The sequence below is a fragment of the Papio anubis genome, chromosome 5 (genome assembly GCF_008728515.1).
Source record: "Papio anubis isolate 15944 chromosome 5, Panubis1.0, whole genome shotgun sequence".
NCBI classification, from domain to species: domain Eukaryota; kingdom Metazoa; phylum Chordata; class Mammalia; order Primates; family Cercopithecidae; genus Papio; species Papio anubis.
The window spans coordinates 97171756-97192889 of NC_044980.1; positions in this window are offsets into that span (position 1 = coordinate 97171756).

Below are 21134 nucleotides of genomic sequence, written 5' to 3' on the forward strand. Positions count from 1 at the left end.
TTTTTTGTGTTTGAATTATCACTTCATCATAATGGAAATACAACCATCTCTGTACTATTGGTTAAACATCATTTTTTCTTAATAACAACCACTTTCATGTGAAGTATTTTTATTGTGATAGGATTCTTAAAGATGAAATTTCCATATTGGAAATATGAAATGGTAGAATAAATGTAAACTTTGGTCCCTGAACCAAAATTTCAGAGTGTTTTTTCTACTTTGTAAATTGCATGGTGTAGAAGTACCAGAAAAGAAAATAATTTGCTGTGTTTTCTTTAGTCAAGTGGATAACTCTTCTCAGGGACACAAGAATATCTTTAAATTTTTGAATTGAACATGAGAAATGACTGACATTTTAGATAAACAAACAATAATTGTAATGTCAAACTTAATCAGTCACATATTAGTTATATAATCCTGAATGTTACTAGTGTGCTCTGTGTCTCAGTTTTTGTGGGGATAATAAAGACTACTTGATAGAGTTCTTTGAAATTGCTGAAAGATAGTGTATGCAAAGTGCCTATAGCTCCTGATATAATCAATAAATATAGGAATCATCTCTGCACATGATTCAATGATTCAATATAAAAGTTTCTGGTAAGGCAAAATGAATGACTTAAAATAGTTTAATGGATTTAGCGCAATTCCCGTCTAATCTCTGACCAAATCATAATTTAATGATTAAGTTTATACTAATATAACTATTTTGAACAGTTTCAATATAGCAATGAATAAAGAATAAACAATTGCTCCAATCATTGTGTTTAATTGTGCTTTGTGGAATCACCACTTTTTGATTAATAACATTTTTGATACATTTAATCTTTTCTTTTTCAATTATAAAAATCTATATGTTTACAATGCTAAACTCAAAGTTGATTTAAATCTTAGTTTCTCTTCTCACCTAGGTACAGACTTCAACTTAGCTCTGGAAGCATGCACTGAACGTAGTGCCATAATTTACTCTACTCTTCCGTCTTTTTCCCATTCCAGGAACTTGACATGGAAAAGCGTGTCTGGTGGGGTATACCTCTGAGGATAATATACCCTGCCACATATGGGCTCTATCTCAACCATTCTCAATGATTGGAGCAACAGACACCTTTTAGTAAATGTTCCAGAAATTCATGGGAACTTTAAAAAATCAGTTATCACAATTACTGGAGGGCACTATGGGCAGTAGTCAAGGTTGGAAGAAAGCCTGCCGTTTATGAAATACTTAGTCACAATAATTATCCTGATAACGTCATTGGAACTATTTCCACCACAAATACACATTAGTAGTACTTTAGCACAAAACAGCATTGAAAGTTTTACAAGAATATGAATGAAAATTCAATACTTGAGGAGAAGATTGTTGTGAAATAGAGAAGTTAAATATTAGAAAACCATTCCTGATTTTACTGAATAAACTATTAATCTTGTACATTCTGTCTCCTCAATGTGCAAACGCAGTACTGACACATTGGCTCTGCATCAATCATTTCACCTTTGTTTTATATTTTTTCATTAGGATTGGTGATACATTATAGATACAGTCTAATGTCCCTTGATGTTTTGTTAATATTTGTAAAGAACACTGTGTCCTACAAAGTATTTTGAAAATCTAGCAACTGTAGTGAACAATATTTATTACTTATTTTCAAGATTCTAACTTTTCATTTTGAATATTTAATTTTCTCTATATGTTATTCTTATTGCAATGAAATATAAGCTAATTTCAAAGTCGTAAGTAAAAGATTATATACTATTTGTAATAAAGGATATTATCTATCAATTTCCTAATTTTACAAGTGTTAAGGGTTTAAAGGTAAAAGAAAAATTAATAACCATAGGACTTGCTTTATGAATCTGCGTGCTTCTAGACTGGATAAAGAAAATGTCACACAATACACCATGGAATACTATGCAGCCATAAGAAAGGATGAATTCATGGCCTTCGTAGGGATATGGATGAAGCTGGAAACCATCATTCTCAGCAAACTAACCCAGGAACAGAAAACCAAGCACTGTATATTCTCACACATTAAGTGGGAGTTGAACAATGAGAGCACATGGACACAGTGATAATAACTAGACATTATTGCAATCATTTCCTATTCATTGTCTCTCTTTCACAAGCTATCACTATCTTGTCAGTGTTTCCATTACGTAGTGCTTAGTAGAAATACAGCTCAAAATTTAGTTTGTTGAAACAATAATTTGTGTTATTCTTATAATTCTTTTGGCTATGAATTTGAGCAGAATGCTGGGAATGGCTTATATCTATTAATATTCCATGATATCCTAGCCTTAGCTAGACTGGTTTATAAAACTGGAAAATGCTATCATGAAACAACCAGTGCCATATATCTAATATCTTGTGGTTCTGGTCTTTGCTGGGAATCTTGTTTCTTCTCCATGTGACATTTACTGGAGCTGGGATATTCAAAATGGCCTCTTTATTCACTTGTCTGACACCTCGACTGAGATTAATGGAGCAGTTGTGGGTTGGCAAAGAATATATGTTTTGCTGTGTGTATTCTCCAGTGCGTCTAGCTTAGTCTTTCTTACAGCATGGCAGATCCAGGATATTCAATCTTCTTACATAGAGTCTGACATTCACAGAACAATTCCAAGAGACCAAGGGAGAATTTGTGTGTGTTCTTATGATTTGCATTCCGAAGTTACTCAGTTTTATTTCTGCTATGTTTTACTGATTAAGGAGGACTGTGCTGGATCCAATGATAAAGAGAACAATAAAGAGCATGAGAACAGGAGAAATGGTTCATTGAGGTTGGAGGGGAGATGAGAAAGGTGCATCTTGAAAAGTACTACCACACCATCCATCTCTGTTCTGGCTTTCTCATGGGGAGAATGAGTGAGGAGAAACTTGCTTAGCCACCTCTTTACCCAGGTTACTGATTTAGAAGATCTGGCTGTCTAAATATTTTCCACTACCAATCATCTTCTTCCACCAAGATGCTCTGCTGCATTTCACTTTTTATAGAATTCTATTATTGAGCAGGCAACCTGTTGAATGAGATACCAGTGAGATGGTTCATAGCCATCTTCCCCTTAACCAATGGGAAACTCACATATCCTTTCTATACCAAACTGGGAAGTGCATCAGTGGAAGAGCTTTTCTTTCATATTCTTTTTCTCTCATTCTGATTGAACTACTCTACGTAGTTTTGTCCTTTTTCTTTTTTTTCTTTCCCCTCCTCAACCAATACCCACTCCATCTAGACCCAAAGGCAGAATAAATATTCCACTTGAGACAACATTTTATCTCTAGGAATGATTTTTTTAATAAAGCTTTCCTCATTTGTCCTCCAGGAAAATAAAGCACTTTTTAAAATCTCATTTAGAAGGAAAGCAGTATTAATATATAAGAATATTGTACTCACCAGATAGCTGAAGATAGTAACTCCTCTAACCTTTCTCTTCTCTTATTTTCCTCCTTCTCCTCATCTTCTGCTTTCAATATTTTGGCTAAATGTTGTAAGTAGAAGAAAGTTGATTACGTATTGTACAGGTGGCTTGCTTTAGAATGCAGATAATTGGTGTCCTTGGTTTTCTTTTACCTAAAGGCTCTAGTAGTAATTCCAGGGAGAAAAAAAAAAAAAAAAAAACCTACCTAAGATTGTCTTAAACAAACAATATGAACTTTTGTCTACTCCATGAACCTAGAAAAAAATTGAAAAGAAAAAAAATCAAAATATAAAATATGATTTTAAATAGTCACCTTAAAAAAAATCTCTTTGTAGGCTCCCAGAATTATTATGGCCTCCAAGAGCAAAATAAAAAGTCTTTGTTGTTTTCTATTTTATAGGTCATAATGGTATTTGAAGTTCCAATTTCCATCCTGGTCATTTATGATTTCTAAGTAATGTAATATTTGGAAGTATTTTGCATTATACTGTTTGAACATGAAACATCTTGTCTTCACTCTTCACTTTGATTAGATTCGAATCTAATAAAAATTAGATTTTATGTGATGTAAAATAAACTGATAACTTTTAAATTAATCCTGACTAGTTTATTTTGTCAAGATAGGCTTTTCTTGCGTGATATACTCTCTTCAATCATTAAGAATAGAATGCTATCACAAATATAATGAGCATGTATTATAGTATCAAAACCTATTTGTGAGTCCTTTAGAACCAGTGTTTCTGTGTTCTTTTGACCTTAAAGCCAAGAGTTCTGCTCATTAAATTTCTGGGTCTAAAGTGAATTAGTTTCATACAGTATACCATTTTCTTAAAACTTTATTAATGTCAAATTTTATATAAGTTAATTAAATGTACTAGTTTTAGGGTTCATTCTTAAGTTCATCCAAGACAGAAAAATAATGTTTTTTTGTTGTTGTTGTTGGTTTTGTGTATGTGTGGCGGGGGGGCGGGGGGGGGCAATGCAGGGTGGGGGCAACACACAGGGATTTTAATTCTTCTTAGGTTAATGCAATGTCTGGTGCATATTAAGATTTCAGGGAGCCGGACAGCATACAAATTCCAGTAGGCAGAATGACTACCAGGAATTTACATCTACTCTCACCACGGCCTAACTTTCAGTATTCCACCCTACTTAAAAGAAGATATTATATTCTGTAACTGTAAATAGCAGGGCCTCAAAAACACTTCTAAATCAATGAAGCATATAATTACGATCATTCAGACATAAAAGTAGACTATGTAATACTTAGGTTGGTGATACACAGAAGACTTTTTGTACTCCTTACAATATGACAGCATTCCAACAAGTGGTTTATTGATGTTGTCACATTAACATATTAATTATCATTAGTGAAAAAGAAGACAATGAATTAACTTAATTGATGTACCCAAGGTCATATAAATAATACATGGCAGAGGGAACTTTGGACCATGATATAAAAAACTTAAAACCTCGTGCTCTAAATTACATTGTTTTTTTGGCAAACAACAACTCTAAACTGTGTAAATTTATTAATGATACTACTCTAATTTAGCTCTAAATTAAGGTGATCATATTATTGAAACTTTTGTGACTATCCTGAATTCTGTTCTCGTTTCCTATTGCATTTATACTGATAGATTTATTTTTTAAATCTATTCAACAAATGTTTATTGAGTAACTTCTATTTTCAAGAACTGCCCAAGGTAGTGTGAGTGTAATAACAAACAAAACACTTTTAGTCACATTTATACCTTGCCTTCAGAGAGTTTATGTGAGATAAAAGAATGATTAATATTATCTTAATTGAACATGTACTTTATTAGGGACTATAAATAGCGGACAGAGAAAACTTTTTTGGTAAACAGGAAAGAAAAAAAAAATTTTGACATCTCAAAAGGGCTCGTAATCTATAAGACTATACTGGGTATTTTAATAAGCATTCGGTGACCCAGTGAATTCAACACATGCCTTCACAGTTAGATGAAAAGTGCAGGCCTGAGGCAAAAGCAGTAGCACATTTAGAGAGGGGTGCTCTGCAGTAGAGACTGTTGGGTGACAAGAGATAGGAATGGATTGTATAGGCCTTGCAAAAGGAGCAAATTTGGTTATTATTCTGAGTGAATGGGAAGCACTGGAAGGTTTTCAGCAAGAAAGGGACATAACCTCATTTTTGTTTATAAAAGATGACTTTAGCAACTGGGTGAACGTGCTGTAGGAGGACAAAAATGGGGCAGGAGATCCAATGAGCAGATTTTCGTAATGGTTTATGATTAGTGCTACACAGCAATTTACAGAGTGGTAATATGAGGAAATTTTGTAAAAGCCACTATTTTTTTAAAAAAAAACTAAAGAAATACTTAAAAACCCAAATTATAAAAAATATAACCATGTGGTCAGAGTTCCGGATTTTGGCCATTCTATAATAATATGTGTATACTGATATCTCAGTGCTATTTTCATTTCCATTTTCCTGGCAACCTATGTGGAACATCTTTCACATAATTATACCAAATGATGACAGGGATATGGAGCAACAGGAACTCTTATTCTTTGCTGGAGGGAATACAAAATGGTACAAACACTTGGGAAGACAGTTTGGCAGTTTCTTATAAAACTAAACATATTTTTACTATAAGATCCAGCAATAGTGCTTCTTGGTATTTACTCGAAATATTGAAAACCTGTGTTCAGACAAAAACCTGCACATGGAGTTTTTTAGCAGTTTTATCCATAATTGCAAAAACTTAGAAGCAGCCAAGTTGTCCTTCAGTAGGTCAATGGATAAATAAACCATGGTACATCTAGACAATGGGATATTATTGAGTGGTAAAAAGAGATGAGCTCTCAAGTCTTAAACATTTAAGAGCATTAAATGCATACTACTAAGTGAAAGACGCTAACTTGAAAAGGCTATGTACTGTGATTCCAACTATATGGCACTCTGAAAAAGGAACAACTATGAAGACAGTAAAAGCTCTGTTGTCCCAGGGGCTAAAGTTGAATGTGTAGAGCACAGGATTTTTAGGGCAACAGAACTGCTCTATATAATCTGATAAAGGTGAATGCATGACATTATATACTTGTCCAAACCCATACAATATGCAATATCAAGAGTAAACTTTAATGTAAACTATATAGTTTGGGTAATAATGATGTGTCAATGTAGTTTAATCAATTGTAACAAATGTATAACTCTGGTGAGGGATGTTCATAATTGTGGAGGGAATTCATGTGTAGGGGTAAGAAGAGTATGGGAAACTTAGGTGCTTTTCTCTCAATTTGCTGTGAACAGAAACCACTCTCAAAATAAAGTATTTAAAAACCAATCAATTATTCAGTCAATTTGTAGAAATATAAGAATCCAAAATTTGTACTAAGATATAAAAATCCCGGGTTCTTTTTGGTTGGTAGGTTATTAACTACTGCCTCAATTTCAGAACTTGTTATTGATCTATTCAGGTATTTGACTTCGTCCTGGGATGGTGTATGTGTCCAGGAATTTATTCATTTCTTCTAGGTTTTCTAGTTTATTTGCATAGAGGTGTGTACAGTATAATCTGATGGTAGTTTGTATTTCTGTGGGATCAGTGGTGATCTTCCCTTTATCATTTTTGATTGTGTCTATTTGATCCTTCTCTCTTTTCTTCTTTATTATTCTGGCTAGCAGTCTATTTATTTTGCTAATCTTTTAAAAAAACCAGCTCCTGGATTCATTGATTTTTTGAAGGGTCTTTCGTGTCTCTATCTCCATCAGTTCTGTTCTGATCTTAGTTATTTCTTGACTTCTGCTGGCTTTTGAATTTGTTTGCTTTTGCTTCTCTAGTTCTTTTAATTGTGATATTAGTGTGTCACTTTTAGATCTTTCTAGTTCTAGATCCTTGAGGAATCGACACACTTTCACCCACAATGGTTGAACTAATTTATGCTCCCAACAAAAGTGTAAAAGTGTTCCTATTTCTCCACATCCACTCCAGCATCTCTTGTTTCCTGACTTTTTAACAATTGTCATTCTAACTGGCCCTGACTGTTAGATGGAAAACTGATCAGCAGAAAGCAATAACATCAATATCAACAAAAAGGATGCCCAAACAAAAGCCCCATCCAAAGGTCATCAGCATCAAAATCAAAGGCAGATAAATCCATAAACATGAGGAAAACACAGCGCAGAAATGCTAAAAATTCCAAAAACCAGAATGCCTCTTCTCCTCCAAAGGATCACAACTCCTCGCCAGCAAGAGAACAAAACTGGATGGAGAATGAGTCTGACAAATTTACAGAAGTAGACTTTAGAAGGGGGATAATAATAAAGTACTCTGAGCTAAAGGAACCTTTTCTAACCCAATGCAAGGAAGCTAAGAACCTTGATAAAATGTTCCGAGAGCTGCTAACTAGAATAACCAGTTTAGAAAAGAACATAAATAACCTGATGGAGCTGAAAAACACAGCATTAGAACTTCGTGAAGCATACACAAGTGCCAATGGCCGAATTGATCAAGCAGAAGAAAGGCTATCAGAGATTGAAGATAAACTTAATGAAATAAACCATGAAGACAAGATTAGAGAAAAAACAATGAAAAGGAAGTAACAAAGCCTCCACGAAATATGGGACTATGTGAAAAGACCAAACCTATAATTGATTGGTGTACCTGAAAGTGACGGGGAGAATGGAACAAAGTTGGAAAACTCACTTCAGGATATTATCCAGGAGAACTCCCCAACCTGGCAAGACAGGCCAACATTCAAATTCAGGAAATACATAGAACACCACTAAGATACTCCTTGAGAAAAGCAACCCCAACACACATAATCGTCAGATTCACCAAGGTGGAAATGTAGGAAAAAAATTTTAGGGAGTGTAAGAGAGAAAGGTCAGGTTACCCACAAAGAGAAGCCCATCAGACTAACAGCAGATCTCTCTGCAGAAACCCTACAATCCAGAAGAGAGTGGGGGCCAATATTCACCATTCTTAAAAAAAAAGAATTTTCAATCCAGAATTTTATATCCAGCCAAACTAAGCTTCATACACAAAGGAGAAATAAAATCCTTTACAGACAAGCAAATGCTGAGGGTTTTTGTCACCACTAGGCCTGCCTTACAAGAGTTCCTGAAGGAAGCACTAAATATGGAAAGGAAAAATTGGTACCAGCCACTGCAAAAACATACCAAAGTATAACGACCAATGGCACCATGAAGAAACTGCATCAACTAATGTGCAAAATAACCAGCTAGCATCATGATGACAGGATCAAATTCATACATAACAATATTAACTTTAAATGTAAATGAGCTAAATGCCCCAATTAAAAGACACAGACTGGCAAATTGGGTAAAGAATCAAGACCCATCACTGTGCTTTATTCAGGAGACCCATCTCATGTGTGAAGATACACATAGGCTCAAAATAAAGGGATGCAGGGATATTTACCAAGCAAATGGAAAAAAAAAAAAAAAAAAAAGCAGGGGTTGCAATCCTAGTCTCTGATAAAACAGACTTTAACCAACAAATATCAAAAAAGACAAAGAAAGGCATTACATAATGGTGAAGGGATCAACGCGACAAGAAGAGCTAACTATCCTAAATATATATGTACCCAATACAGGAGCACCCAGACTTATAAAGCAAGTTCTTAGAGACATACAAAGAGATTTAGACTTCCACACAATCATAGTGGGAGACTTTAACATCTCATTGTCAATAGTAGACAGATCAATGAGACAGAAAAATTAACAAGGATATCCAGGACTTGAACTCAGCTCTGGACCAAGCAGACCTAATAGACATCCAGAGAACTCTCCACCCCAAATCAACAGAAGATCCATTCTTCTCAGCATCACCTAGAACTTACTCTAAAATCGACCACATAATTGGAAGTAAAACACTACTCAGGAAATAGAAAAGAACTGACATCATAACAAACAGTCTTTCAGAACACAGTGCAATCAAATTAGAACTCAGAATTAAGAAGCTCACTCAAAACTGCACAACTACGTGGAAACCGAACAACCTGCTCCTGAATGACTACTGGGTAAATAACAAAATTAAGGTAGAAATAAATAAGTTCTTTGACACCAATGAGAACAAGGACACATTGTACCAGAATCTCTGGGACACAGCTGAAGTAGTGTTTTGAGGGAAATTTCTCTTCTCGAGGAGAAGGTATTGATGGAACATATCTCAAAATAATAAGAGCTATTTATGAAAAACCCACAGCAAATGTCATACTGAATGGGGAAACCTGGAAGTATTCCCTGTGAAAACTGGCACAAGACAAGGATGCCCTCTCACATGACCCCTGTTCAACATAGTATTGGAAGTTCTGGCCAGGGCAATCAGGCAAGAGAAAGAAATAAAGGGTATTTAAATAGTAAGAGAGGAATCAAATTATCTCTGTTTTCATATGACATGATTGTATATTTAGAAAACCCCATCGTCTCAGTCCAAAAACTCCTTAAGCTGATAAACAAATAAGCTAAGTCTCAGGATACAAAATCAATGCGCAAAAGTCACAAGCATTCCTATACACCAACAATAGACAAACAGAGAGCCAAATTATGAGTGAACTCCCATTCACAATTGCTAAAAGGAATGAAATACCTAGGAATACAACTGACAAGGGATGTGAAGGGCCTCTTCAAGGAGAACTACAAACCACTGCTCAAGGAAATAAGAGAGGACACAAACAAATGGAAAAATAAAAGAGGACACAAACAAATGGAAAAAATTCTTCCTCATGGACAGGAAGAATTAATATCATGAAAATGGCCATACTGCCCAAAGTAACTTATTTAACAGTATAGTACTGGTATCAAAACAGATATATAGACCAATGAAACAGAACAGAGGCCTCAGAAATAACACCATACATCTATAACCATTTGAATGTTGACAAACCTGACAGAAATAAGCAATGGGGAAAGGATTTCCTATTTAATAAATGGTGTTGGGAAAACTGGCTAGTCATATGCAGAATACTGAAACTAGACCCCTTTCTTACATCTTACATAAAAATTAACTTGAGATGGATTAAATATTTAAATGTAAGACCTAAAATCATAAAAATCTTAGAAGAAAACTTAGGAAATACCATTCAGGACATGGGCATGGGCAAAGACTTCATGACTAAAACACCAAAAGCAATTGCAACAAAAGCCAAAATTGACAAATGGGATCTGATTAAACCAAAGAGCTTCTGCAAATCAAAATAATAATAATAATAATTTTTTTTAAAAAACCTATCAGAGTGAACAGGCAACCTACAGAATGGGAGAACATTTTTGCAATGCATCCATCTGACAAAGGGCTAATATCCAGAATATACATGGAACTTAAACAAGTTTACAAGAAAAAAATAACCCCAGTGGAAAGTGGGCAAGGGATATAAACAGACACTTTTCAAAATAGGACATTTATGTGGACAACAAACAAATGAAAAAAACCTCATCATCACTGGTCATTACAGAAATGTAAGTCAAAACCACAATGAGATATCATCTCACGCTAGTTAGAATGGCAATCATTAAAAAGTCAGGAAACAACAGATGCTGGAGAGGATGTGGATAAATAGGAATGCTTTTACACTGCTGGTTGGAGTGTAAATTAATTCAACCATTGTGGAAAGCAGTGTGGTGATTCCTCAAGAATCTAGAAATAGAAATACAATTTGATGCAGCAATCCCATCACTGGGTATATACCCAAAGGATTAGAAATCATTCTACTATAAAGACACATGTACATGTATGCTTATTGCAGCACTGTTCACAATACCAAAGACTTGAAACCAACCCAAATGCTCATCAATGATAGAGTGGATCAAGAAAGTGTAGCACATATACAGCATGGAATACTATGCAGCCTTAAAAAAGAATGAGTTCATGTCCTTCTCAGGGACATGGATGAAGCTGGAAACCGTCACTGTCAGTAAACTAACACAGAAACAGAAAACAAAATACTGAATGTTCTCACTCTTAAGTGGGAATTGAGCAATGAGAACATGTGCTCACAGGGAGGGGACCATCACACACCAGGGCCTGTCAAGGTGTTGGGGGAAGGGGAGGGATAGCATTAGGGGAAATACCTAGTGTAGATAATGGATTAATGGGTGCAGCGAACCACAATGGCACATGTATACCTATGTAACATGCTGCGTACTCTGTACATGTATCACAGAACTTAAAGCATAATAATTTAAAAATGCAGAATAAAAATAAATGGAAAAAATATATAAAAATCAGTCTTCTTGCTTGCTTGCTGTCTTTGCATTCTTGATTTTGCATTTTCTCACATTCTTGCATCCATCTTTATCATAACATACAGAGTATTTCTGCTGATCTAAAAATCCTGTACTCTGAATATTCAACTTTAGCCCCTGGCAACTACAGATGTTTTACTGTCTTCATAGTTTTTCCTTTTATGGAATGCCATATTGTTGGACTCATATAGTACATAGCCTTTTCAAGTTAGTTTCTTTCACTTAGTGATATGCATTTAAGGCTCCCAAATGTCTTTTCAAGACTTGAGAGCTCATCTGTTTTTACAACACAATAATATCCCGTTGTCTGGATGTACCATAGTTTACCTATACATTGACCTACTGAAAGACAACTTGGCTGCTTCTAAGTTTTTACAGTAAAACTGCTAAAAAGCTCCATGTGCAGGCTTTCGTCTGAGCATAGAAACACTATTGCTTTCTTGATTTTTCATTTTCTCATATTCTTGTTTTCTTGCATTCTTCTTGCTTTCCAATAAAGAAGTCAGGGGCATTTTGTAGCTGTCATAGATTCAGGGTCCATTTGTCATAATTCACCAGTAATGTAATTCTTTTAAAATGTATAACAGATAGGCTGTGTAATCCACTTCAAACAATTAAGTATAAATCGATCATTTAGCTGGGAGAACCAACTTGGGAAATAATTGTGCAGTAACATTAGTCAATTTTGCTAATAAAAATAATATTTCACTAATATATCTTCCTTCAAAAGTGGCGTATATGGGGTTTCATAAAGTAGGCAACTTCATTTTTCCTTTATTTAAATGTCTAATCTTTGCAAGGCTTTAACTAGGGGACTTATCCAAAATGAGTTTCCGGATACATAAAATTCATACCCTTTCTTTTGCTTATACCTCACTATTTAATCCCACAGAGACATGAGCTCTTAATTAAAAACAAAGATAGATACACCTTGGTTCAAAATTGTTTTCATTTGAATGAGCACACTTGTGAAACTGATTTCCTCAATAGCAGGGCCAGGTGGAGAGATGGAGGTCACCTCTGTGTAGCAGCATGCTCCTGCCAGATCAATAGGAAGCCGGCAATGCTGTCTTCCTCAGTGACCAGATGGGCCAACTCCTACAGAATTGTCCACAGCCATTATTCTGTGCATCAGGCTGTGCAATTGACTTCACGATAACAGACAAGAGGGAAAGGGCTGTCAGGCTTGACTGCCTCCTGTCAATGCAGGAGCCCTGGAAGAGTGTAATTCAGAAAATTTTTGTCAATTTGGGTGAACTAGGGTGAAATCCTGACAGGGTGATTCTTTACTTGTCATTCAGTTTGAAGGTGCAGTGGGGAATCTTCTCTTGGGTGCCTGAGCAGTGACTGGCCTGGCCAAAACAGTACAATATGACGCATGGTTCAATTTCACAGGCAACTTCCATGGAGTACTTTGTTTTCTAAGCAGAGAAGAATAGAAAAGGTGGAAGTGAAGGATTGAGTTTATTTTAAAAGCCTATCCAAAATGTTGCATTTCTCTCAGAGTTCCTTCCTTGCCTTTCACATTGTAAACTTATTTACCTGTCAGTTTATAAATTTCCGTTATCTACAGAATACAAAATTTCCTCTCTGTTTGTAATCAAATAATCAGTGGGGGAAATGAAGAAACTAATGTCTCAGGAACGAGAACGCATACTCTGTAAGCATCACTGCAGTTATATTTTGACTTGCATAGGGTAAATCAGGTTACAACAATTGTGTCATGTACAGATGGATTTAAAATCATGCATCAGGCTGTGCTAAATCATGTGAAAAGTGTTTGAATGAAAACATTAATTACATCTCATAGGTAAACATCAAAGAAACTAGACAAGTCATGCTTTTGTTTTGTTTAATACTAGAAATGTCAGAGCTACTTGACTACAAATTCCCTGGGGCTGCTTTGTTTTGTCATATTTCATCTCCTGTACAACTTCATGAACATTTAGGTTGTTGCTCTATGATTTAAAAATAATGATGATGTCAAAGTGTTTTTTTCCCAAGCTCTTGCTAAAACTTTAATATAGCAACTTAGGGGCCCACTAGAATAAAAGGTAGTGTCCTGTTCAATATATCATGAGTGCTCAGGTGCCTATTGGATAGAAGTAAATCTATGGAATAAATGATAAGCTAGCAACAAGTCACAGACTAGTAAATAATACAAGATGCAAGTGAGGATTATTCTATTAAATTAAATGGATTTTCTATTTTGAATATTTAAAAAAGAATCAAATCAAAACAATCAAAATAAGCAAAGGAAATTGTGTTATATGGTTTTAGATTAAGCTGTAGCTTTAAAATCATTCAGTACCTATGTTGTTTTATAATTAGACAGAAGGTTATAAAAGATGCAATTTGTGTCTTCAAGGAGTTTACATTATAGTATTCATTTAATAAAGTTTTGAGCTCCCAGTAAAGGGATATGTTGAGCCACCCTGGCACTTTATTGGTATTTCTGAAAATTATGTTAAATCTGAGACATTAGGAGTTTTTTTTTTTTATTTGTGATATTTGGTTATATATCATAAAAAGCTTAATTTTCTCTTTTGGCCTTAATAAATATATGTTCATAATTTTATTTGGTTGAAATATTTCCTATTGTATACCATCAATGGTTTCAAAATAATCATGAATGATTCATACTTTTAGTATATTTTAAAGCATAATTATAAGTGATTAATATTTTATAAGAAATAACATTCTGCAGCCCCCAATGAAATTTGATTTGAGATTCACTAAAAGTTAAAGTTAATTTTGAAAATAATGTGAAAATTTCAAGTGCAATAAATAAAATCTTAATTAATTTACATTACATCTGCTTATTTGCAGATAGGTCAGTAAGATTTCCATATTCTTTTCATGCTATTTGTTAAATTTGGCATTTGTCAAGGTAGAGTGGTCAATTTGGTGAAATGTTTTTTTCTGCAGTTCCTGAAATAATAATTTGACTTAGTCAAGATGAATGATATTTTTATATATTGTTGAATTAAATTTGCTAATATTTCATTAAGTATATTTGCATTCATGTTCATAAAAAATATTGACCTGTAGCTCTTTTCTTGCAATGACATCATAAAATGAGCTAAAAGGTAGTTCCTTCTTTATTTTCCAGAAGATTTTTGTGTAGATTTGGCACTATTTCCTTTTTCATGTTGATAGACTTCAATAAAAAAGCCATCTGGACTCAAAGTTTCCTTTGTGGGACTATCATGAATTGCAGACTCAAGTTTTGTAAAACATATAGGGCAATTCAGCTTTTTTAGTTATTCTTTGACAATTTTGACAACTTGTGCTTTCCAAGAAATTTGCACTTTTCATCTAAGTAGTTGAATTTATTGCCACAAAATTATTCACAATACAGCCTTTTAACACTGTAATGTCTGAAGGATCTGAAGTGATGGCTTCTCTTAAATTTGATGCTGTCCTTTTTATTTTGCTTTTTATCAGTCTAGCTAGAATGTTATAAATTAATTTTGTTGCTTTTTAACTATGAACCTGTTTTAGTTTCATTTTTGTCTTCTCTATTGCTTTTCTGTTTTCCGTTTTGTTGATTTATATCCTCAGCTTTATTATTTCCTTCTTTCTACTAGCTTTAGATTGACTTTGATCATCTTATTCTAGAGTCTCATAATGGAAGCTTAGGATAGTGATTTTAGACCTTTTTCTTTTCAAATATAAATATTTAAAGCTGTCTTCTAAGCACTGTTTTAGCTGTGTTACACAAATATATCTTGGTGAATTTATTTTCATTTAATGCAAAATGTTTTCTAATTTTTCTTATGATTTTCTCATATGAAATGTATTATTTGAAGAGTGTTAATTTCCAAATATTTGTGAAGAATCTAGATTTATTATTGTTTCTGATTTTAATTTGTATTCATTTTGATCAGAGAGCATGCTTTGTATTATTTCAAATTTTTAAAATGTGTTGTTCTCTGACTCCAAATATAATATACTGTGGTAAATGTTCCATATGCAACTGAATAGACTGTGAATTCTGTTGTTGGCTGTGATGTTCTACAAATGTCAAGTAGATCGAATTGTTGATAATGTTGTCTAGGTCTTCTATATGTTTATTAGTTATTGGTCTACTTCTACTGATGAATTTTGAATTGTTCAACAAATTATTATAGATTTTTCCATTTCTTTTGAAAGTTGTCTCAAGTTTTTCTTCTTATATTTTACTTTATTGTTTTGTATACACATTTTGTATTTTTACATATTTTAAGAGTGTACTTTTGAAACTAGTTCTTTTATCACTAAACACTCCTTTATCTTGGTACTATATCATAATTGCCATTTAGCCTTACAGTAATAAGGTGAGTTTGGATGTTTCATAATTAGGGTTTAAACAATTTTTTTCTTCCATTTGTGAAGTCTAAATTTTAATTTAAATAATAAATGCATTTATTGCGGACATCATATAATTGACTTTTTATTATTTTTACTTTTTTAATTACTAAAAAATCTCTTTGTTTCTCTTTTTCCAGGTATTACACTCTTGTAATACCCAATGTCCAATATTATTTTTTAAATTGTGTTCATTCATCTATTTTTTTAGTGATGAGAGGACAAATCTCCTGAGAGTTGCTTCTTCATGACAGAGTAGAAACTTTGTGCTTTGTGTTTTATTTTTAATTATTATTCAAGTAAAAATGTACTATACAATATTAGAAAACACATATTGTGAGACAAATGAGGCAGAAATATGAAATTATGAGTAAAATATAATGATGTAAAATTCTAATTATTAAGGAGAAACATTTATATTTAAAATGTGTATGGGTGTATTTAAAAATCAATAGATATTTAGATTACTTTGGATGATCTTTAAATACTCACCTAAACATTTTGACAATAGCAATGCATGCAATATTCTGAAAATTCTATCATTTTCATGTATTTGAATTTATGATGACTTTTAAAATCAAGTTTAAATGCATTGTGGTTACATTGATTTTCCTCCTTCTTTTAAGAATCCTTAACTGAAGACAACTGTGTACCAAAAAATGTTTTTGTTAGGTAGCAACAAGATGCCTTGTTGGAGAATATTTTAGTTAAAGAATGAGTTGTAATCAAAGACAAGACAAAATGTGAAAATTAGTCTTTTATATTCAGAGAACAGGAAGAAGCCTTAATGTACTGGTTTGAACTGACTTACTATGAAGGCAATAGAGGTATGTATACACACTCAAACACACGTACGACATACACGTTTATATATTACACCACTATGTGTGTGTGTGTGTGTGTGTGTGTGTGTGTATCTATATCACATGTGACCATTTACATATGATTTTATATTTTATTCTGTGATGAAGTGGATGCTACTATAGGTCTTGGGGCAAACAAAATACCATGATAAGATATTATCTACATAAAGATTAACTTAGTGATAACAAAAATGAATGTTGACGGGAAGAAGGGTAGGTAGAGAGATTATTGCAGTTATATAAGTATTGGGCTGTAGATCTGGGAGGAGTGCCAAAGAATGAATGATGAAAGTATTTTGAACTTAAATATAGAAATTATAAATTTAAACTCAAGATTTTTAATTTCTCCTTTGAAAAACTGTTATGAACAAACATTTCTAGCAGAATTGTATAAGCAAATATTTTTGAATATTTAGAGGAGGATAGCAAATTGTTCCTAAAGTTACATTTTATTGTGTCTTGCTGTTCCTTTCATATAGTAAGCATAAAAATGTTTTGTTAGCCTAACCCAGGCCACAGTCACTTTTCTCAGGTGACCCTGATTTATCTGGCTCTTGTAAGACTTCAGGCATCAAGAAAAGTTTTGTTAGGCCTGAAGTCATCTGGTAAAATTCCTGTGTGTTTGGTACTTAAATGCTTCAACTAAAATGAATTGAAGCAAATTTTTAACTAATATTGTAACTGTATCTATATTTTTCTCTATGACAATTGTTAAAGTTTTTCCAATCCAAAATTTAGTAGCTTAAAATAACAATGTATTATTTATGACAGTTCTTTTGGATTGACTAGTCAGTTCTACTGTTTTATTGCATCATTTCTGCTGAGGCTGTGGCATGAAAGGAAAGTCTAAAATGTCATCACTCACATTACTGATAACTGATCCTGGCTTCTGGCTGAAAATTCAGTTGGTGCTAGTAGCAAAGGGCTTTAGTTCCCCACCATTTGTAAATCACTTTGCCGCTGCCTGGGCTTCCTCACAATATGGTGATCTAAGGGAAGTTGAACTTCTTACAATACGGCTGGCTTTCAAGAAAAGAAGAAATGCTAGACTGTCTTAAGTTTTTATTCTGAAACCGGAGGAGTGTCAATGTTGCTGCATTCTATTGGTAAAAGCTGGTCATAAGATGTGGCCCAAGTCACAGAGACAAGTGTGTAACAGTGTGTAAACACCAGGATGTGGTTCAATGGGGAAAACTAAAAATGCAGTCTAATGTTCTATAAATAAAGATCATCACTGTGTTCTTTCTTCAATGACTTCTCTAGCTTTTGGTTACAGTTCCGAAAGATCATACTTTATAAGTATGATCAACTTATAAGATCAACATTATAAATTAACTAAGCCTGACTTTTCAGAACTTTCTAAGGTAAAACACTTTTCTTAAAAATTTTGATTTCATGGGGCATTATAAATCGTAGACATTAGAATATAAAGAAATCAATATTCTTTACGTGAATATAAAAATATATTTTTGAAATATTGAAGCTAATTTTTATTAAGAATTGCATTTTCATAATCTCCTTGAAAACTGATTTAAATCATGTACTAATGTTTTCCACTGCTGAGAGCGACTAATTCATCACATTGTGGTGTGTGTGTGTGTGTATGTGTGTGCATGTGTGTGTGTGCACACATGACATATATATTATCATATATCATGTATTATTATTTATATCCTTGTGATGTCACTGAATTATATAAATAAAAGTGAAAATTTAATTAACGTTGTTCAAAATAAACTTTATCAATTTTCTTCAATTCATGGAAAGAATGGTATTAGAAGTTCCTAAGAGAATAAAAAAGGAAAACTTTTAGACTTTTTATTATTATTATTATTATTATACTTTAAGTTCTAGGGTACATGTGCATAACGTGCAGGTTTGTTACATATGTATACTTGTGCCATGTTGGTGTGCTGCACCCATCAACTCGTCATTTACATCAGGTATAACTCCCAATGCAATCCCTCCCCCCTCCCCTCTCCCCATGATAGGCCCTGGTGTGTGATGTTCCCCTTCCCTAGTCCAAGTGATCTCATTGTTCAGTTCCCACCTATGAGTGACAACATGCGGTGTTTGGTTTTCTGTTCTTGTGATAGTTTGCTAAGAATGATGGTTTCCAGCTGCATCCATGTCCCTACAAAGGACACAAACTCATCCCTTTTCATGGCTGCATAGTATTCCATGGTGTATATGTGCCACGTTTTCTTAATCCAGTCTGTCACTGATGGACATTTGGGTTGATTCCAAGTCTTTGCTATTGTGAACAGTGCCGCAATAAACATACGTGTGCATGTGTCTTTATAGCATCATGATTTATAATCCTTTGGGTATCTCCCCAGTAATGGGATGGCTGGGTCATATGGTACATCTAGTTCTAGATCTTTTTTAGCCTTTTTTAGAGGCTCACAAATTATGATTTTGATTTTGCAGGTGTTATTTTTTGTATTTTTATATTTGTATTTTGTATTTTTATATTGTGAAAGAAAACACAATTAGTATGAATAGTAAGTAGAAACATGAAACACTCCAAAATCTTTGTCAGCTAAATAGCTTATACTTTTCTACTTGCTAATCTCTATTCTCATAAAAGTAAATAAACCATCTTCACCAAACAACAAGGCCACAGAAGCACGGAAATGGCAGTCAGTCTTTTATTTTTATATTCAATACAACTATAGTCAAGGGACCTGTATTTTTGTATCTGCCTAATATCACATGTATGAACAGTGAATGCAAATGCTGCTGACAAACAGTTTACAAAGTTAAGTATACCTTGAGAGTTTTACTTTGTTTGAGGATTTTTCAGTTTACTAAGACAAAAATTGCTTTTGGCACTTTAAATGTGGTGACATTGTTTAGATACACATCCTCAAGAGTCCTAAATCACAGATATGTATCTTAAATGTCATTGGGGACTGTCTGTGTTAATCCATCCTTTTTTAGATGAACATGCCCTTGGCAGTTCTATTCAGAATTCAATGATGCTGTTTAATTGACAATTTAAAATTTGCAACATGCAATGCCTCTATCCCTAATCCCCAAACCATATTTATATCTCTTGTAAGTCACAAGCAGGCCAAGGACACTGAGGTCTTAAGTTTCAAGAACCTGTGGGATCTGGAATGTATATCAGCCTGTACATATGTAACCTGCTGAGAAATAGCAGTGGTGCAGAAAAATATGATTCTATTCCTTGATCAGTATAAGTTAAATGGTTCTTTATTTCCTCCCCTTCATTATGTATTTCTGGCTCAATGCTGTGAAACCTACTGACAGTAAATCCCTAGAAACTATGGTATGAGAGAGAAGAATTTGTTTACTTGTAGGGAAATTGCAATTACCCCCTACAGTTTTTTGGGGATACAATTTGCAGACCACTTGCACTGAGTGTAATCTTTACCAAGGACAATTTTTTTTGTTTGTTTGTGATGGAATTTAAGAGTCCTTCTGAATATGCAAGAGAGGAGGAATTTTGTAACAGAAGGAGTTTGCTGTTATCTTAATAAATAACAAAAATAAAATATCTATAACGATTTATAATGTCTTAGGTTGCTAATAGCTGGAGGGATAAAATAAAAGAAGGAGCAGTTCATGAAAATAATAAAGACAGAAAACAACTTACTGAATAAGAAAAAATAAGCAAAATATATGGTCATCATCTAAAATTTCATACACAAACATGAAAATTTACCTTTTCAGTAATTTCACAGTTTTATTATAACACTAATACAATTATTTTATTTAATTTCACTGTAAGAGTTGTTTAAAATGGAATAGTCATCTCTGCCTGTACTGTGTGTTTCAATAATTATTGCTTCTGTCAGAGACTTAAAAAATAGAAAGGTTAAAAAAGTGATGATGAGAAAGTCAGTATTTTCAGGATGCCTTAATTATATACACATTTAGAAGAAAGTAAGAAGATTAAGCAAAAAGTTCAGCAACTGAATGTTTAAAATCATTTTTGATGAAAATATTAACCGTTATTATTTGCAGATGACAGCATGTTGCACACACAGAGAACACTACGGCGTAATAGATAAAGCAAGTGAATATATGAAAAAGTATGGATTAAAATTTAAGAATTTTAAGAAATATAAGAACTTTATATGTATTAAAAACTATACCTAAAACAACTGTAATAGCCTCTTCATTTTTTAATCTTGAAGTAGAGATATATTAGGGACGGAAGCCTGCCTTAACTCCTTTAAAAATTTTCCTGAAGAGTAGGTGAGATATTTAATTACAGCATTTTT